This window comes from Momordica charantia (assembly GCF_013281855.1).
Source record: "Momordica charantia cultivar OHB3-1 chromosome 5 unlocalized genomic scaffold, Mcharantia_2.0 BLBB01000005.1, whole genome shotgun sequence".
NCBI lineage: Eukaryota > Viridiplantae > Streptophyta > Magnoliopsida > Cucurbitales > Cucurbitaceae > Momordica > Momordica charantia.
Window position 1 is genome coordinate 15,342,836 of NW_028275163.1, and position 21,281 is coordinate 15,364,116.

Genomic DNA, 21,281 nt, shown 5'->3' on the forward strand with positions numbered 1-21,281 from the left:
CTCCAATGGTGTTTTGCAAAGATGCTCTCGACTTGGTCTTCCTAATGAAGATATTCTTGTGGCTTTGTACTTCCATGGAACTTAGGAAGTCTAGGAGTTGTGTGTCCAAGGTAGCCACTAGTATGGTGATCTTTCCTCCTTTGATGAGGTACATTGAGAACATGGTTATTATAATTGGCGTATCGTGGACTTGTTTCTTCTCCTTGAGATTTGCCTCTTGTTGCTATCACTACACAATTAAAGGTTAGTATAAACAAAGAAAAATTACTCTCACTCCCTTACTTATCCTCTCGGCTTCCTCTCCTCGGTAGGGTAGATGTTGGTATGGGTAACGCCCCGCGTTACTCAGGTTAGCTTGCCTCGAGTTCCGGGAAATTTTTATAACAAAATAGATTTATTTATTTATTTATTTCATTTTATTTTGTTTGATTCATCAGTTATCTTTATTTAATTTAAGTGTGGCATCTCGGTTATTGTGTATTGCTACAGAAATAGTGGTGAGTTAGTCGCGTGTAGTTATTTATCAAATTATGGTTTAGTACGGATTCTGTTATGTGACACTTGTTTTGGGCCATTGGGCCAATTACGAAATTATATTATTGGCTTGTTTTAACAAGGAGGGGTTGGGTAAGTGGGCCTTAAACAAAAGGAAAAGAACCCAAGCCCAAAGGAGTTAAAAGTTTAAAACAAATAACCCTAGCCCTTGTTCTTTTTCCTCTTCTTCTTCCTCCCTTTCCCTCTTTTGTTGAAGCCGCCGGCCACCCCCCCCACTTGGATTCTTCTTTTCCGGCGAACCACTTCGTTTAGGCGACGCGACGAACAGCTGCGGCATCAGAGCAGCAGGTGCGGCGTCGGGACAGCAGCACGGCAGCAGCAGCGTCGGGCTCGGGCAACAGCAGGCGGCGGTGCGTGGTCTCGGGCAGCAGCAGGTGCGGCGGCGGCGCCTGGTGGTTGTTCACGGTGTTTTCCCTCGATTCGACAAACTCCAACGACTCGAATAACTTACATCCGGGAAGCCCGGTAATTTTCTTTGACCCACCCTTGTTCGAAGTTAGATTTGGATTACCCACACCTAAACGAAATCGATTTGGAATACCCACACCTAAGCGAAATTGTTTTGTAGTAACGAACATCAAATCGAAGCCGTTGGAGGTCATTTTGGGCGTTTTTTGCTGCTGTAAAAAAACGTGGACAGCAGTGTTTTGAGTGGTGTCCGGCGATTATTTTCATCCGTTCGAAGCCCGATTTACGCTACCCACCCCTTTGCAAGCGAGATCTAATTTACCCACACCTACACGAAGTCGTTTTGCGGTAATGAGACCCTTTGAACCCTCTTAGAGTTGTTTTCGAAGGCTGAACATTATATTTATATTGCTGTATTTTTTCCGTTTTTGTGCTTAGGTGTGAGTTCGACGCAAACTTAAGGACGTGGTTGGGTAAGTAGCACCAGGGGGCGAGTGCGTCGTTATTTAGCGTTAACAGAATGGTTTTGATGCTGATTTTTAGTTAAAATAATTTAATTGTGCATGTAAGGATTGTTAGTTTTGATTTGTGAACTTCTAGTGATTTTGTTGCCGTCTTTCTATTATTGAACACTTATGAGGAAACATGCTTTCTATTCTTATTGTTGGAGGTGACTAGTAGATTCTGAATTGTTGTGGTTAAAAGTAACTGGCTCATGACGTTTTGCAAATATGTTGTAAATGAAATGCTCGCGTTGTTAAACTGATAATTAGTTTATATTGTTTTAGTTGTGAGCTGTTGGGTGGTGACTTGTTTATTACAAAGAAAAGCATGCTTGTGAACTGTGCAGTGAATTGGAATGTGGGAAATATACTTGTAGGTGGTCTTGGGAGGGCTAGTGAAGTGGTGAAGGGTGAAGGGTGAAGGGTGAAGGGACGGGTTGGCAGTCTGTTAAACTATGGGTGGTCTGATCTGAAAATGCATATAAATCGCTTGGAGGTTCAAAGCCTTGAGTAGTTGCCTTGGGAATAAATGACAAGGCCGAACGTCAAATTTCTGTAAATGAGTATTGGGGTCTTGGGGATAAATGTCAAGGACCAATACGCTGGGAAGTCATCGGTACCTTGGGGATAAACGGCAAGGACAGGTGCACAGTTCAGGCCTTGGGAATAAATGGCAAGACCGAACATCAAGTTTCTGTAGAGGAGTATTGAGGCCTTGGGGATAAATGTCAAGGGCCAATGCGACTCGAGGAGTTAGGCTTGAAGGACTAAAGTAGAGTGGTGCTTGCGAAGTAGTGGTGCTAGGCCATGGGAATAAATAGCAAGGTCGAACATCAAGTACTGTAAAAGGAGAGGGGGCGGTATCTTGGGAATAAATGTCAAGAGCCGTCATGCCTCGAGAAGTTAAACGGGGAGTATCACAGGGGGGTGTAGAGGGAGGTTTAGTACTGTGGGACAAGGGCTAGTGAATCATATGGTTGTAGTCTTGGTAGTTCCGACACATGGTTGTTGTATGTAAATGTCAAGTTATTGTTTTTTTTTATCTCTCGCTGTCTATTTAATTGTCTTGCTATCGTTTTATTTTATATGCCGTGACTGTGAGCATGATTTTTGTGTTAGTTAGGAAGGGCTACTTACGGAGTACCTTATATACTCACCCCCCCTTTTATCCTTATTTGTTTTCAGGTGTGAACAGGGTCGACCGTGGTGATGACGTGGAGGGGGCTTGACCGAGGAGGGATCACTAGTCGAGTTAGTGAGGATAGAGGGAAAGGTCGTTTGGTACGAGTAGTGTTGGGATTTATTTTATGGCTAGGTGTGGACCCGAGGAGCGATTTTGTTTTCTTTAGAACTACTTTTATTTTTTTTTTGGATGTTATTGTTAAACGCGTCACTGTTGTCGTTGGAGTTTAGGTGTATGATTGTTTTATTTATTTAAGAACTTAGCCACTGAGGCGGATATGAGATGTTTTTTTTTAAATTGCCCACGGAGAGCGAAGTTTCGACAGTTTATAAAATTGATATTTTTGGTGGAATTGTGGGAGTCGAAGCTTTATTTTATTTAAATTATTCCCAGGGAGTTGGTTATCTCGTGTTTAGAGTTAAGGCTAGACAGGTGGATTATTTAGCATTACCTAGGATGGTATATAACATCCTGGGGCGTTACAGGATACCCTTTGGAGATGCTTGCTTGAATGCTCGTGGGAAATCGGTCTTGAAGCAAGTGAGTCTAAGCCTACAAGCAACTTACAAAAATATTCTTTTTTTTTTTTTTGACTAGGGGTCAATGGTATAGAAGACACCAAAGATAAGACTCAAAAAATACAAATTGATAGTTATGATATTAATAAAGAATAAGGCAAGATATGAACAAGAATGATAAAGACAACCTTAAGCCTAAGACTTTTGGTTCTAAGGACTTAACAACAATATACAAATTGAAGCTAAAGCTAAAAAAAAGAAAGAAATGTGCAAATAAAATAAATGAAGTAAAAAATATACTAAAAAGATGTACAAATCCAATTTGTAGTGCAAACACACACAACAATAAACTTACCAACAAAACAGTGAACTTTGCGGTAATTTGGGTAACTTTTGGTGAGGGGTGTGTGACGTATACAACTCGGATGGGACTCCATCCAGTGGCAAAAGTTAGCACAACAAATGTACTTAGAGTGTGTAGGCTGCCAAAAGGTTTGGATTTCGTTGGAGGGGGCTGCTCTCTCAAAGAAAATTCTGGGGTTGCACAATTGGACTCTCTCGGGTGGCCTAGTGGGGGTGGCGGTTGTCCTCCTTCTTTTGAGCTATCCAAATAGGTCAAAATAATCCAACAATAATTTTAAATCAAAATATAATCAATGTTAGAATTATTTGTCAAAAAGAAATCGATTTGGACAAGATTTGGTGGCCCAAAGTTTTTTTTAGAAAACGTTTAGCTTCAAGTTTGGAAAGTTTTCTACTTTTACACCTTCTCTTCTTTCGCCAATAACTTCTTCTACAGATCTCGGATGGCGGCGATATATATGTTCTTGGAAATCTCTTTCACAGACTTTTAATTTGGTATCTAATTTAACTATTTTCAGCAAACAGATCAGTAAGATATGAATCGTCGAATTTGAGACACTGCTTCTTCGGCGGCTGCAGGATTTCCAGAATGCACAGTGTTTTTGAAAACTCGATAACTTTGAAACCACTAATCGAAAATTATCAATTCTGAGCTCTATAGAAATCTAACACATAGATCTTTCGAATGACACCAGCTTCACTTAATGTGGACTTCTGAGCAAAAAGTTATGGATGTTTAAAATTGGCTCTGGGTTTATACTCTCTGCAGGCTTCTCTCAATTTCTGTAGTTCGAAGAAAAGTTGATAACTTTGGCTATATGGCTCGGATTAAAGTGAAACTTGGTTTGTTGGAAAGCTTTTGAGGTGCAGGACACAAAAAAACCAGTTTTGGACACTTTAAAGCAATTTTTAAAATCATAAATTCTTTTCAAGAATGATAGACAAAGTTGGCTCGCGAAGGACAAGAACAATGGATGAATTTTTATAAAATTTTTAGATAAAGGAATGAAAAGACAAGACTGAAATTCAAAGACAGAAAATAAACATATATCTCGGTTTAGAGCCTAAGCTCTGATACCAAATGATACGCGACAACCCAAGCGTATTGAGCTACTCGAGCCACAAACCACTTGAATCCAATCGTATAGTTGGTTCAACCCGAAAGGCCAAGGTTAGAGGGATTGCCTTTGCAGTCGTTACCATGAGCAGACAGATGACTCAGTATGCTTGATGCCGGAAACACTCCACGAGTTTGATGACCAATCAAACAAGCATGCTCCGAAGGGGGTCAAATTCGAAGGCCTAAGTTCGACCACACAAAGGGATTCGAGATTTGAGGGGGGGTTTGCACGAAGCAATTGAGAGAAACACTTAATTCTATTCAAAAGGCAATTCCAAGATGTGTTACAATGGAGGGGGTCACATCCACGGTGGAGGGTGGCAACATGAGCAAAGGTTGGCACACGGTGGGGCGCTGTGAGATTAGCTTGGCAAGAGCGCGCGCTTTGCGAGGTTAGCACTACAAGCAGGTGGCCTCGCGGCTGGTTAGCTTGCGCGCTGTGGCGCTGGCGCTGGCATCAGGCGGACGAGCATGCTGGCGGGGCGCTGGCCTCTTGTGGGGTTAACATAGCTGGAGCGCGCGGGCGCTGGCAGGACTAGGGCGCGTGTGGGCGCTGTTGGCAGGTGATTACGCTTGTTTACATGCGTAAAAAGAAGGTTTTAGATGCTGTTTTTACAATGTTTCAGCTTTGTTTCGGATTTTTCTCGGTCGTTTGAGTTCCAATTCATGCAAAATTCATATATTATGGTTTGTGGTTGGCTTATATTGTATTTATGACATTTTAGGACCATTTGGGAGTGCAAATTAATCAAAAGAAGCAAAAAGACGAAAAAAGCTTCATGGGAGGCGCCAGGCGCCTGCGTGCCTGCAGAAAAACAGTTTTTCTTCCAACTTTGACCTTAATGAAACGCGTCTTCCAATGCGTTTTGGTGGTTCCAACCGATGCATACGTGTAGAAGAAGTGTTCCACTATCAGTTTGAGCACGATTTGGTCAGTCAAAAGAGTTGGAAATGAGTGATTCACCATCGTTTTAGGACCTACCTAACCAATTCTGCACAGCTATAAATTCCAGCAACTTCTCCACCAAAATCATCAAGCCTTGCTTCCTTCTCTTGATCATTTTTAGTGTTTCTTTGTTGCTTTCTAAGTACTTTTGAGTTGCTTTTGGTTTTTAAATCCCGAGTACTTTACATTCTTTTATTGAGCTTTGTTTTGTTTCCATTTGTACTTAGTTATTTACTACTTATTCAAATATATAAAAATCTAGCACTTTGCTTATCTTCCCTTTGCCTTTACTTTATTTTTAGTTAAGAGAGTTGTGTTTTTGGAGGAAAGAACACGTGACACTCTCCCTTGCTTGAAAGAGAAGGGCGAAGCTCTCAATCCCGATAAAAACTCTCCGTTAGTTAACTTTTGTTTTTCACACATGCATTCCACATTCAACCGTTTTACTTGCTGTATTTTCTTCAATATGTCTTTCTAAATTCCCGTCTCTAGCCCGGTTATGGATAGTTAGCCTTTTATGTCTAAAAAGGGTTGCTAAGAGGTAGTGTTTTTGCTTTCCATTCATTGCTCAACATGTTTTCCCAAAAAGTTAGGATTTAGAGAAGGCCACTGTAAGTCTTAACAAGTCAATACTGAAAAGGTTGCTTATTTGCATTGTTGAGTGGTTAAACCAAGGAGAGGAGCGCCTTAGACATAAGGGTTCCGCTTAAGTAGCCTAGACATAGGACCTTAACCCGAGGTTGCGACTATTTCCATCCTAAAACTAAGATATATCTCATAATAGACATATTAGGGAATGTCTTAGGACTTTGAACTTGCTTAGACATAAGTAAAGTGAGAAGCGTAGTCGTTAGTTTCTAAAGTAAAATGCATATTATCCTTAGCATGTCCTTGATTCTTTGTTGGCTAACTTGAAGTAAATCGGGCTAGGTTTTATTATTATAAGTCCAAATCCCAAATCCAAAACCATTATTTGTGACCACTTCCCATTTTACAAGAATCACTCATTTCAACATTCACTATTCTTTAAAACTTCAGAGTTTGGAAATTATTTAGAAGTCCTTGAGGATCGATACTTGGATACTCCATCCATTTTATATTACTCTGACAGGTGTGCGCTTGCATCTATATAATTGTTACCACGCTTAGTGCGTGCGTTCAGCATAAACACCCAGTCAAGTTTTTGGCGCCGTTGCCGGGGACTTTAGTTTTAAAATTATTTTCAAATTCTTTTAGTTTTTATTTTTGTGAATTGTTGTTGGGTGTAATTTCCATCCACCATTTTTGTTCTATATTTTTGGTCGTTTATCTCACAAGGGTAAGTTAAAGTGCATGAGCACAAGATCTTTTCTTCTACCCCTTGACCCTGAGATTGAGCGGACCCTTCGAAAAACTCGAAAGGAGCAAAGACTTCGAAAACAACTAGAAAAGCAAAAAGAGAGAGAAGGTGAAATCAGTCCTGAAAGTGAGGTAGAGAGTACGAGCACATCAATGGCAGATATTCCACCTCGTGATCCGGTTGATCCACCTGCTGTTAACGGTAATATGAGGGATCATGCAAGAAATGATGAATTCAACCATATCCAGATGGCGGACAACAGAGACGTGGCAATGCGAGAATATGCCGCCACGGCTTTTCAGAACTTTGATTCAGGGATAGTCAACCCTATTCCAGCCCACGCAAACTTTGAGCTTAAACCAATGATGTTCCAAATGTTGCAGACAATTGGACATTTTGGAGGGCAGGAACATGAGGATCCACATGATCATCTGAAATCATTCATTCAAATTGCAAATGCATTTCGATTACCTGGTATAACAGACGATGCTCTGAGACTAACACTTTTTCCATTTTCTTTGAAGGACCAAGCTAGAGCATAGCTCAATGCATTTCCACCGGGATCCATCACCACATGGGGGTCGTTAGTGGAGAAGTTCTTAACAAAATTCTTCCCACCTACTCGCCACGCTGATATCAGAGAGGAGATCATCTCCTTTAGACAGTATGATCGTGAACCTGTTCACGAGGCGTGGGAGAGATTTAAAGAACTAATCAGGAAATGTCCGAACCATGGCTTGCCGGCATGCATCCAGATAGAACATTTCTTTAGAGGTTTAGATCATCCTACTAAGATGATGCTAAACAATGCTGCCAACGGAGCCTTTACAAAGAAGACATTCAACGAGATAGTTGACATCCTAAATGACTTAGCTTCACACAACGAACTATGGTGTTCGCAAAGATCTAGGGCAGCACCAAAGAAGCAAGATCCAGCTGGAGTTTTGGCTCTGGACATTGCGACCTCGATGCAAAAAGAGATGGTTACAATGAACCAGAGGCTAAAAGAGATGGCATTGGGAATAAAAAATCCATTAGCCACGCCGATACAACCTGTGCAGTCGGATTATTGCACTCCTGCCCCTGTTTGCCAAGTCAACGATCTCATTTGTTCATTTTGTAGTGAAAACCATATTTATGATAATTGTCCACATAACCCTGCTTCCGTTTTTTATGTAGGACATGGGAACAATAGGAACTTTAACCCATATTCGAACACCTACAACCTAGGTTGGAGGCACCACCCTAATTTCTCATGGGGAGGACAAGGAGGTTCGAGCGGTTTTAATCAAAGGCAGAGCCAGTAGAACAAGCAGCCCTATGTTCCACCTACACAGCAATACATCCCACCACCGCAACAGCAGTACAATCAGAGAACACAGACTCCACCAGTTCAAAATAACAACTCAAATCTTGAGAATATGATGAAGGAGTACATGGCCTGAACCGACGCAGTGATACAATCCCAAGCGGCATCAATGAGGAATTTCGAGACCCAATTGGGACAGCTCGCCAATGAATTGAAGAATAGACCACAAGGTTCTTTTCCAGGCCATACTGAATTACCAAAACGAGAAGGGAAAGAACAGTGCAAAGCTGTCACCCTTAGGAGTGGACTGGCATATGATGGACCAACAATGCTAACAACAGATGTACAGATTTCGTCCACTGAACCAATTGTAAAGATACCAGAAAATCCAACAACACCAGAAAAAGAAAATATTAGAAAAGGTAATAAGGACACCCCGAGTGTTCCTCCACAGGTACAGCCTTCTTTTACCCCTATTCCCCCGTTTCCACAAAGATTAGTTAAGAAAAATAATGATTCCCAGTTTAGAAAATTTTTAGATATTTTAAAACAACTGCATATAAATTTACCATTAGTAGATGCTCTAGAACAGATGCCAAATTATGCTAAGTTTTTGAAAGATATAGTTTCTAGGAAGAAAAAAATAGGAGAGCATGAACTGGTAGCCATGACAAAATGTAGTAGTGAAGCTGTAGGTAGCCCGCTACCCATGAAATGTAATGATCCTGGCAGTTTTACCATTCCATGTTCCATAGGAGGAAAAAACTTAGGTAGGGCATTATGTGATCTAGGCGCTAGCATTAATCTTATGCCATTATCAGTTTTCAAATCTTTAGGCATAGGAGAAGCTAGACCTACTACGGTTACCCTCCAACTAGCAGATAGATCTATCATAAGACCTGAGGGAAAGATAGAAGATGTTTTAGTCCAGGTGGACAAATTCATTTTCCCTGCGGACTTTATCATTCTAGATTGCGAGGCAGACTTAGACGTTCCCATTATTTTGGGAAGACCATTTCTAGCCACTGGGGATACAGTTTTTAATGTGAGGAAGGGAGAAATTACAATGAGGGTAAATAATGAAGAAGTTAAATTTAACGTTCTAGACGCCATGAAATTACCAGGAGACTTTGAAGAGTGCTCTGCTATAAATAGCTTGAATCCTGTTATGTTTGATGAGTTTTATGACTTGTTAGTTACAGAGATTGAAGAAGAGCTTGATAAGATGGCAGAAGGACCGGAAGATGTGACCAATCCTGTTGAAAAAATACAAAAAGAAGAATGCAAGTCGTTACTTCCGTCCATAGTGGAACCACCCACGTTGGAGCAGAAGCCATTGCCGTCGCATTTGAAATATGCGTATCTAGGGGATAACGACACTTTACCAGTTATTATAGCTTCCAATTTATCACCTACTAATGAATATTCTTTATTGCAGATTTTGGAGAAGCACAAAAAGGCCATTGGATGGACGATAGCAGATATCCGAGGGATAAGCCCGGCCTTTTGCATGCACAAAATTCTATTGGAAGAAGATGCTAAGAACTCTATTGAGAGTCAAAGGCGGTTGAACCCGAAGATGAAAGAGGTTGTAAGGAAAGAAATTCTTAAATGGCTTGACGCCGGTTTTATATACCCAATATCCGACAGCAGCTGGGTAAGCCCAGTACAGTGTGTACCAAAGAAAGGGGGTATAACCGTGGTGGCCAACGAGGAGAATGAGCTCATCTCAACCCGAACTGTGAGCGGGTGGAGAGTTTGCATTGATTATCGCAAACTCAACAAGGTAACAAAGAAAGACCATTTTCCTCTCCCGTTTATTGACCAGATGCTCGACCGTCTGGCAGGTAAGGATTTCTATTGTTTTTTAGATGGATATTCGGGTTATAATCAAATTACTATTGCTCCAGAAGACCAAGAGAAGACAACATTTACGTGTCCGTATGGTACGTTCGCTTTTAGGCGAATGCCCTTTGGACTATGCAATGCACCCGCGACTTTTCAGAGGTGTATGATGGCCATCTTCTCTGACATGGTAGAAAATATTCTAGAAGTTTTTATGGATGACTTTTCTGTTTTTGGAAATTCTTTCGACGCTTGTTTAGTTAATTTGGAGAGAGTATTGGAGAGATGTGAACAAACAAACCTAGTCCTAAATTGGGAGAAGTGTCATTTCATGGTACAAGAGGGTATTGTTTTGGGTCACAAAATTTCCAAGCAAGGAATAGAGGTAGACCACGCTAAGATAGACATCATTTCAAAGCTACCTCCTCCTACAAATGTCAAAGGGATTAGAAGTTTTTTAGGGCATGGGGGATTTTACCGCCGCTTTATAAAAGACTTTGCTAAAATTTCTAAACCCTTGTGTCAATTGTTAGAACATGATAGACCATTTGTTTTTGATGATGACTGTTTAAAATCATTTGAAATGTTGAAAGTTGCTCTAAGTTCAGCTCCTATAATTATCGAACCTAATTGGGATTTATCTTTTGAGCTCATGTGTGATGCCAGTGATTATGCAATAGGAGCTATGTTAGGACAACGTAAAAACAAGATCTTGCATCCTGTGTATTATGCTAGTAAGACTCTGACCGGTGCACAACTCAATTACACTACTACTGAAAAGGAACTGTTAGCAGTTGTGTTCGCCTTTGATAAGTTTAGGTCTTACTTGATAGGCACAAAAGTCATTGTTTTTACTGACCATTCTGCTTTAAAATATTTATTTGCTAAAAAAGATGCTAAACCGCGTTTGATACGGTGGATTTTGTTACTTCAAGAGTTTGATATTGAAGTTAGGGACAGGAAGGGTACTGAAAACCAAGTTGCTGATCACCTGTCTAGATTGGAATCCCCGCTCTGTGATGATGGAACTGTTATATGTGAACAGTTTATTGACGAGCAACTCTTGCGAGTTGATTCAGTTCCGTGGTACGCCGATATAGCAAATTATTTGGTAAGTCGAATAGTTCCTTATGAGTTCAACAAGCAACAGGTAAAGAAATTTCTAAATGAAGTTCGATGTTATCGTTGAGATGAGCCTTTTTTATATAAGCTAGGACCTGACAATATCCTACGCAGGTGTGTCGCAGAAGAAGAGCACGAGGCGATATTAGACGCTTGTCATATGTCTCCATATGGAGGACATTTTGCAGGACACAAAACCGCAACCAAAGTTTTGCAAAGTGGGTTCTTTTGGCCCATTCTGTTCAAAGATGCACATAAGTTTGCCCAGGTTTGTGACAAATGCCAACGGACAGGTAATATATCTAAACGCCACGAAATGCCTCAAACCTCGATCCTGGAGATTGAAATATTTGATGTGTGGGGTATAGATTTTATGGGTCCATTTCCATCTTCTAATGGTAAGCTTTATATATTGTTAGCAGTAGATTATGTTTCGAAATGGATAGAAGCCATTGCAACTGCTACCAATGATTCCAAAGTTGTCATTCGTTTTCTGCAAAAGCACATTTTTACGCGTTATGGAACCCCGCGTTGTCTGATAAGCGATGGGGGGGCTCATTTTGTGAATAGGTCTATCCAAAAGTTGCTGACTAAATACAATGTGCGTCATAGGGTTGCAACAGCATATCATCCTCAGTCGAATGGGTTAGCCGAAATATCTAATAGGGAGATAAAAAACATTTGAGAAAAAACTGTAAATCTTAACCGTAGGGATTGGTCTTTTAAGCTTGATGATTCACTTTGGGCATATAGGACAGCATTTAAGACTCCCCTCGGCATGTCCCCCTATAGGCTAGTTTTTGGAAAAGCATGTCATTTGCCTCTTGAGCTAGAATATAAAGCATTTTGGGCTACTAAGAAATTAAATTTTGATTTGTTGGCTGCAGGTGAAGCGAGGAAGTTACAATTGTTGGAATTAGAAGAACACAGGCACTTTTCTTATGAGAATGCTAAGTTGTTTAAGGAAAAAACTAAACAGTGGCATGATAGGCGTCTTCGGCCGAACAATCTTCAAGAAGGTGATCTGGTTCTGTTATTCAACTCTAGGTTGAAACTTTTCCCTGGAAAACTTAAGTCTAGATGGTCTGGTCCCTTTCAAATTTTTAAAGTCTACCCATATGGGGCAGTGGATCTAGTTGACTCTAAGGGAAATGTTTTTAAAGTAAATGGGCAGAGACTTAAGCCGTATTTTGGAGAACCAGTGGATAGAGGAAAAACCTCTATTCAACTTTCAGGTCAATAAATTTTTGCGAAAAAATGTTTTTTCCTTCTTATCCGTTTTTGAAAGAACAAAAGTAAAGGAAGGAAGTCTTTGTATCTTGTATTTTCTTTTTGTTTAATTATAAAGTTATTCTTATTAAGAGAATGTTTGTGAAAACGTTGAAGAAACAAAAAAGAAAGAAAAAAGAAAACGTTGAAAAAAAAAAAAGAATTATGCAGGCGCCTGGCGCCTGCCCTGTTTTTCCAGCATTTCGAAAACTCTCAGGTTCGAGAAGTCGTGCAACATATCTACAACTTAAGGGCTTCATTGGATTTTGCGGTTTTACCTACATGGCCTCCAGCGCTAGCTGCTATCCTTGGTCATCCATCTCCCAGTACTGACACTGATCCTAGTCCACAACCTCCGACTTCATGAAGGGGAGGTTCCTTCTTTGCTATTTTTTGTGTTTTATTCTTTTGGTTAATGACGTAGTTGCATATTCTAGCATTACTACGCATGTTTTTTTTGTATTATGTTTCGAGCTCAGTTGAAGCATGAATAAATTAGTATCGTTTATCTTCTGATCACTTAAAGTATGCCTTCACTTAACCTTAGTTTAGCTTTTCACATGCCTATTTTGAAGCATCTGTGCTGTGCATGTGATTTCATGTCGATGATGATTATAAGAGATTGTTGAGTTTTCTGTTCTATGCCTGACTAAGCTTTGAGCTATTTCCTTTGTTTATGTGATAAACTCATTTTCTTTTATGTCTTTTTGATCTTTACAGACTTTAAGCTTTTTCTTTGCCCCTATATAGGAAGTCCTTGTCCTTTTTACTGTTAAGCCTTTTTCATCCGATGCAAAAGTCTTTTCCCAGTGAGGACACTGTCTCTCTTAAGTTTGGGGGGGACAGTCGTTGTGTCAGTCGTTGTTTCAGAAAGATAAGGTGTTATTTATATTTAAAAAATCATGCTATTTTCTTTTGAAAAAGAGTCAGTTGGAAAGAAAGAAAATGTTGAAAAAGCACTTAGCTAAAAAAATAAAACCGAAAGAAAGAAAGAAAAAAAAAAGTTGCAAAAGAGTAAAAAGAGTCTTGTTGAGAGAAAATAAGAGTGGGGAAAAGACTTGGGTTAGAAAGAAAAGAGTGGTAAAAACAATGAGAGTTAAAGAAAATGTATTTATGATTCCCGAGACCTACTGTAGACACCCATTTAGTTTTAGGTTGGGTGTTGACTTTGAAAATAGTAGTAAAGATGGTGATAAGTGACTTCGTGTTTCTCATTGTCGTCGTTTTATGACCTAGCTGTTGTTCAAAGTCTTTCTACGAGTAGCTGTGGTTGAAACCGATGTTAGTGTGTGGAAACCTCAGGGGCTAGTAGCCGGTCTTTCAGATGTAAAAGTCTTAGTGTAAAAAGGGAGTGTGCAGATTCCTTAGAGGTATTTGAAAACGTTTTTTGTTTTTGAAAGGAAAAAGGATTTTGAAAGAGAAAGTTTTTATCATTTCAAACTTGGTTTATAGTGACTAAGCTTACAAAGGCAATAGAATGGTAGGCTTTGACATCTTTTCCCTGAGACAATTTATGATTGAACATCTCGGTTGCTTTTGCTTTTCCTTGTCCATGTGTTAGAAAGCTGATTAAAGTTGCTAAGTTTTGCTTGAGGACAAGCAAAAAGTTAAGTTTGGGGGTGTGATTACGCTTGTTTACATGCGTAAAAAGAAGGTTTTAGATGCTGTTTTTACAATGTTTCAGCTTTGTTTCAGATTTTTCTCGATCGTTTGAGTTCCAATTCATGCAAAATTCATATATTATGGTTTGTGGTTGGCTTATATTGTGTTTATGACATTTTAGGACCATTTGGGAGTGCAAATTAATCAAAGAAGCAAAAAGACGGAAAAACCTACATGGGAGGCGCCAGGCGCCTGGGAAGCCTGCAGAAAAACTGGTTTTCTTCCAACTTTGCCCTTAATGAAACGCGTCTTCCAATGCGTTTTGGTGGTTCCAACCGATGCATACGTGTAGAAGAAGTGTTCCACTATCAGTTTGAGCACGATTTGGTCAGTCAAAAGAGTTGGAAATGGGTGATTCACCATCGTTTTAGGACCTACCTAACCAATTCTGCACAGCTATAAATTCCAGCAACTTCTCCACCAAAATCATCAAGCCTTGCTTCCTTCTCTTGATCATTTTTAGTGTTTCTTTGTTGCTTTCTAAGTACTTTTGAGTTGCTTTCATTAGTTACTTTTGGTTTTTAAATCCCGAGCACTTTACATTCCTTTATTGAGCTTGTTTCGTTTCCATTTGTACTTAGTCATTTTCTACTTATTCAAATATATAAAAATCCAGCACTTTGCTTATCTTCCCTTTGCCTTTACTTTATTTTTAGTTAAGAGAGTTGTGTTTTTGGAGGAAAGAGCACGTGACACTCCCCCTTGTTTGAAAGAGAAGGGCGAAGCTCTCAATCCCGATAAAAACTCTCCGTTAGTTAACTTTTGTTTTTCACACATGCATTCCACATTCAACCATTTTACTTGCTGTATTTTCTTCAATATGTCTTTCTAAATTCCCGTCTCTAGCCCGGTTATGGATAGTTAGCCTTTTATTTCTAATAAGGGTTGCTAAGAAGTAGTGTTTTTGCTTTCCATTCATTGCTCAACATGTTTTCCCAAAAAGTTAGGATTTAGAGAAGGCCACTGTAAGTCTTAACAAGTCAATACTGAAAAGGTTGCTTATTTGCATTATTGAGTGGTTAAATCGAGGAGAGGAGCGCCTTAGACATGGACCTTAACCCGAGGTTGCGACTATTTCCATCCTAAAACTAAGATATCTCTCGTAATAGACATATTAGAGAATGCCTTAGGACTTTGAACTTGCTTAGACATAAGTCAAGTGAAAAGCGTAGTCGTTGGTTCCTAAAGTGAAATGCATATCGTCCTTAGCATGTCTTTGATTCTTTGTTGGCTAACTTGAAGTAATTCGGGCTAGGTTTTATCATTATAAGTCCAAATCCCAAATCCAAAACCATTATTTGTGACCACTTCCCATTTTACAAGAATCACTCATTTCAACATTCACTATTCTTTAAATCTTTAGAGTTTGGAAATTATTTAGAAGTCCTTGAGGATCGATACTTGGATACTCCATCCATTTTATATTACTCTGACAGGTGTGCGCTTGCATCTATATAATTGTTACCACGCTTAGTGCGTGCGTTCAGCATAAACGCCCAGTCACGCACCACCATCTACCAATACTCTCCGAACCAAGACGTGATCGATGAGAGGTGCGATCACAAGTGCATCATTATAGGGCAAATGGACCCCCTTCAGGTCGGAGTCATCAAAGGTAATGGAGCAGGTCGGTTGCTGCTCCCTAATGGCGCACACCTCGCTCTTGGCTTCTCGAGCTGACTCCTTCCTCTTATTTCCAGACTGGCCCCCACTTGGGCCTCCGAAGATGGTGTTGATGACCGCAAGTCGATCATCTCGGCAAGGTGGCGTCCTTGAACGCTTCCTCTCTTCTTTCTTTTCTACCGAGTTAGACCTCGGTTTGCCAACAAAGTTTTTGAAGTGGCCATCTTGAATGAGGTGTTTAATCTGGCGCTTGAGTTCCCAGCAACTTGATGTGTTATGGCCGTGATCACGATGAAAACGACAATACTTATCTTTGTTACGCTTTTATGGGTCTCCTCGGAGCTTCTCCGGTCGCTTGAGGAGCTTCTCCATCCCAGTCTCTTCAATGTTTGTCAGTCTCTTCAATGTTTGTTAGTATTTCAGAGATGGAGATGGTGATAGAAGTATAACGTTCGTAAGGTCGGCTTTGGTTGAAACCGCTATCCGACCTGCAATAATCAGTTCGGCTGTTGGAGGAGGATGGTCCCTTGTCTTTGGACTTGGAATCAGTCTTACTCTTGTCCTTGCCGGACCTCCTCTGGTCGATCTTCTTTTCTGGTCGGCCAGTCTTGGTCCGGGGGAGCTCTTGCCCATCAATAACTTTCTTCGCCTTTTGCAGGACCTCGGCAAAAGTAGCTGGAGCCTCCTCTCCAAGTTTTACCGTAAGAGTCTCATCGGCCAAGCCGGTGAGAAAGTAACACATGGCCGAGTCATCGGAGCAGTGTGCGACCTTCAGCTGCTCCTCCTGGAACCTTGTGACGCACTCTCTAAGCGTCTCACCCTCCTTCTATCTGATGGTGGCGAGGCGAGTCACTGTTTTTCTGTCATAGTGCCGAGAAGAAAATTGACTAATAAATTCCTTCCTCAGCTGTGAGTAAGTCGAGATCGACCTAGCTGGCAATCTTCTGTACCACAATCGCGCGCTGCCGGTGAGCGCGATCTGGAAGGCGCGTCATTTAATGGCGTCCGTTGCCGCTTGAAAATCCATCGGGCCTTCGAAGATCTCAGCATAGTCTTTTGGGTCCTTAGACCCATCATACGGTTTCATGGTGGGAGTTTTGAACTTTGGAGGGATGGGAGCCTCCAAGATATCCGAAGTGAATGGCGATTCTCCCAAGTCGCCATCATCAAATGCACTCCCTTTGACCTCACACCTTGCCTTTAAGGCTTCAACTTGAGCATCAAATTTGCTTTTAAGCTGGTCGAACTCTTCCCTTGTAATCATTCCCTCAGGAACTATTGGGTTGTAAGAAGATTCGGCCTGCTGGTTGGAGTTCTTGTGTGAGCATGCTGGAGTTCTTCCTCTTCGGAGGGACAAGCTTCTCTTTCTATTGAGATGGTCGTGGAGATCGCCTCTTTGGCAAGTGTACTCGTCATCTTCATCGCCTTCGGGGTCCTCTTTGGCAAGTGGAGACCTCCTTGCACAAGCACCTCGTCGTGCCCCGCTCGGTCTTCAGATCGAGACCCGGCATCAGCAGCCTGCACCATTTCGTTGTACGTCTCTTCTATGGTGCACATCTAGGTGTGAAGGGATGTGATTCCCGGAGCGGAAGCGGATCTTCGTTGCTGATTTTCGAGATACAGAATCCAAATGGAAAGAAGGAAATACAGGGGAAAAACCAAACCTTTGAAGAATGTTTCTTCAGTGAGTTCCCCTCGAACGCCACCACCGGATCTTCCTCGCTATCCTCTGGGTACGAGACAGTGCTTGTGGGAGCAATTCTTTGGAATGAGAGGGAAAAGATCAAATAGAGAGAGCTTGATTTTTTTTTTTAGAGAAAATCAATGGGAGGTTTTTTTTTATCTCATCCTGTTCTGTTTTCTCCAACCCTTGAAGAAGAAGAACAATGACGCGGGGTAACTCCCCACATCACAGCAACCTTCCACTCCCCTGAAATATTGTAGGGGAGTTTAATATTATTATTATTATTTTTATTATTATTAAATAGTAATATAATATATATATATATATAAATATATATATAATAATAATTAATCAAATATATATATATATATAATAATATATATATAATAATATATATAATAATTAATATATATATATATATAATTAAGCAAAATTAATTAATATAATTAATTATTAATCGAATTAATAATTAATAAATATATATACACATAAATAATTAACAGTTAATTATTTATTATAAAATTAGAATCATATTCTAAAACATTTCTCTCGTATAACCTATAGTTTTAATATACATCTTATGCACATTATTTTTAACCTATAGTTTTAATATGAGTCTCATTCATATTAATTTTATTTGAATCTCATTCAAATAATATCTCTCATAATATATAGTTTTAATTTACAATTAACTATATATATTATAATGTATCAATATACATATAATCCCTTAAGTAATTTGAACAATTCAAATTCTTCCAAAAATTTGATCCTCGTTTTACCCGTTATGAGCTAGCAAGGAGGCCTAATGGACCTATAGATCCGAAGCTCCAACGATGCAGGATTAATCGGTCAAACTCATTGACCGGGTTAATCTAGATTCGTTAACTACAGGTCATTCCACTAAAGACCCGAAGTTGCACTCTTCTCACTGCAGAACGTTTTCATGTCCATGGATATACGACCATTAATGACGAGTCATCTTTCACGAGTGTTCGTAACTCAAGTTGGGTCAAATTACCGTTTTACCCCTGAGTTACATCTTACTTCTTAAACACCACTACTCCTCTAATGAACAACCCGGTTATGGTCCAACCAATAACCGGAAGTCCCTCTCAGCCAATGAGAGGGTGGGGCCCCTTGTTCAAGTCCTGGAGTCAGCATTTAATGGAACACTCATCTACTCCCCTAAAGTAGGGGATGAGTGAATTCCATCTTGTGAAGTTATGTTCCCAGCTCCCTACTCGGTCTCGTCCCCAAAATGGTAGGAATGTTGAGTCGGCGACTCGGGCCACTCTCATCCATACAGATCAAAGGACGAGTCCTTACGGGCAGCAGTCCATAACTCACTCAGGATTGAGAATGAGTTGCCTGGTCATTGATAAGCACCAAGGTTGCTCGTGTTTACAAAGCTAGAGGTCCTTCTAGGATCCTTGCAAACATTCACAAAACGACTAACTTACCGAATGATTCCAACCAAGAGTAAGGTTAGAAGATGAATCACTCTTAGATCGGACTTAGAATCTACGATAGACACTCCTAGATCCTAAGACGACTCACTCCAGAATTAGCTTGATCGAGACTAATCCAATGAATCGGTTTAACATCAAACCTAAAGCAAGATTTGAAAGAAGCAACACCAAAAGTGTTAAGGAACAAAAGTTCTTGAATTTCAATATGTTTTTAATCTTAAGTTATCCATAACAAGAGCATTACAAGCCTTTAAATAGGCCAAATGGTCGTTCAACATAAGGACACCAAAAGTTTTTCAAAATACTACTTAATGCAAATTGTAGAAAATAAGACATGCAAATTAAAACTTGATTGCACATCATTCTAGACACTTAAATGCGGATCAGAAAACGTAGTCATGCTTCAAATGGTCTTATCTATGTGCTGTAGGAGGCGCTTCACATTTGGATATGGTTTGACAACTTTTGACTTCAAAAACTCCAAAGAGGTGCAATCTGCAAAGGCACCTGTTCACGAATCTGCACACTTTTTTTGTCCTCCATGCCATCTCTCAAAATAGACAACTTTTCCCGTGCCATCTTTGCTCCATTCTCTTCTTGACTCATTGAAGTAACATTATGAATAAATTCGGGCTCAAAACTCTTTGTTGGTTCTTGTGCATTAACAAGCTTTTGAAGGTGCAGTGTGAAAGCCTCTTGAATCTTCCTTGCCTTTCTTGTGATAATTGCTCCTTTGATATATGTAATTGGTCACAAATTGATAAGAAAACAATAGCCAATTGGATCTAAGAACCCTTATGGTAATGCAAACCCCTAGATCACAAATGCTAAAACCCCCAAATCGAGATGATGTCAACCCAAGGAAGAAGTTAGAACGGATTTACCTTGATGATCAATATCAAGAGTAGAGAAAACTTGTTTCTAAACTCAAGATTCGAACCACTCCACAAATAGCTTGATCAAGACTACTTGAATGATTCTAGCATGCAAATCTAACACTCAAGAATTGCAAAGAAAAACAAGCTCTAGGCTTTTTTAAGCAAAATAACAACTTCATTCAATCATCAAAATTTGTCTTTCAAAGGAAACAAGCTAGGCTATTTATAGCCTCCAAAACAACCCTAAAAGTAACCTAAAGGCATTTGAAAGGTTGTAACTCTCAATTACATGATGGCCATAACATCCACTAGCTAAAATGTAACTTAAAACACATAAATGAAATGTTTAAAACTGAAAATATAATAAAAAGAGGTTTAAATCCGAGAATTGATGATATGAACCAAGGAGCTACCTTTGTTATGCCTCATGGACCGATTACAAGATCGAGAGCTAGGAAACTTCAACAAGCTTTGCTACTTCGTGTCCAAGCGTTCTTGAACTCGACAAGAGAAAAAAATGAAGATGTGCAAGAAGTTGGAACTATGCACTTCAATTTGGTGCAAGTTATGCATTTTTAAGTATTTTTAAGGCAAGTCAAAGTCCAGTTGGTCAAGGTCAAAGTCAACTCCATCAAGACAAGTCAAAGTCAACTCATTCAATTCAAAAACCAAGTCAAACAATCACATCCCTCATTATGGACGAGATTGCACTTATTTTGGTTGGCTTTCCATGTTCTTAACCTTTTCATTTGCTTGTCTTTTCATTTCTTGTAAGTTATGTCTTCTCATTTACAAGTCTTTTCATTTCTTGTAAGTTACAAGTCTTTTCATTTGCTTAAGACTTTTCATATGGCTTGCTAGGATGGCTATATATAGCCTTGAGATGTCTTGTTGTAAACACAATTTTAAGTTTAATGAAAAGTGAGTTTTCTCATTAGCTTGGTTGAGAGCTTTATCTCCCATTTCTTGTGCAATTTCTTGAGTCTTTAGAATTTGCATGTTAGGATCATTCAAGCGGTGTTGATCATACCTCTTGTGGAGTGATTCGAATCACGAGTTTAGAAACGAGTTTTCTCTACTCTTGATATTGATCATCAAGGTAATCCGTTCTTAAACTTTTCCTTGGGTTGATTCCATACTTGTTTTCGGGGTTTTTGGGATTGAGTTCTATGGGTCTTGTTCGTTAGCAAGGTTCTTAGATCCAACTCTCAAGGGTTTCTTAACATTTTGGTATCAGAGCTTTAGGCTCAGGATCGGATATATGTTCCTTTGCGTTTCTGTACAATCTATCTTTGAATTTTTTTTGTTTTGTTATGTTCTTTCCATTCCATCAGTCACAAAAAAAAAGAAAAAAAAATCATATTTGCGTACATCTTTTGATCTTTTAGTCTCCTACGTTTTTCTAGATCTCGTTCTTGTCTAAAACTCTGTCTTCTTTGATATCTTCTAAATCAGTTTTTTTCAAGGTGAAATCATTCAATT

The 21,281-nt window shown here is 39.7% G+C and overlaps 1 long non-coding RNA gene and 1 other non-coding gene across 3 annotated transcripts; one reads left to right on the forward strand and one right to left on the reverse strand.

Moving 5' to 3' along the window:
- Positions 1-578: 578 nt before the first annotated feature.
- LOC148211416 (uncharacterized) lies at positions 579-2,989 on the forward strand. 2 transcript variants are annotated; one of them, XR_015790993.1, is made up of 4 exons: positions 579-1,020; positions 1,124-1,311; positions 1,402-1,436; positions 2,652-2,989. It is a non-coding gene; the product is annotated as an uncharacterized LOC148211416 (long non-coding RNA). The 2 variants fall into 2 exon arrangements; XR_015790994.1 differs by lacking the exon at positions 1,402-1,436.
- A 4,578-nt stretch (positions 2,990-7,567) lies between these two features.
- Positions 7,568-7,674, reverse strand: LOC148211417 (small nucleolar RNA R71). The gene has a single exon (XR_015791167.1). It is a non-coding gene; the product is annotated as a small nucleolar RNA R71 (small nucleolar RNA).
- Between the last annotated feature and the right edge of the window lie 13,607 nt (positions 7,675-21,281).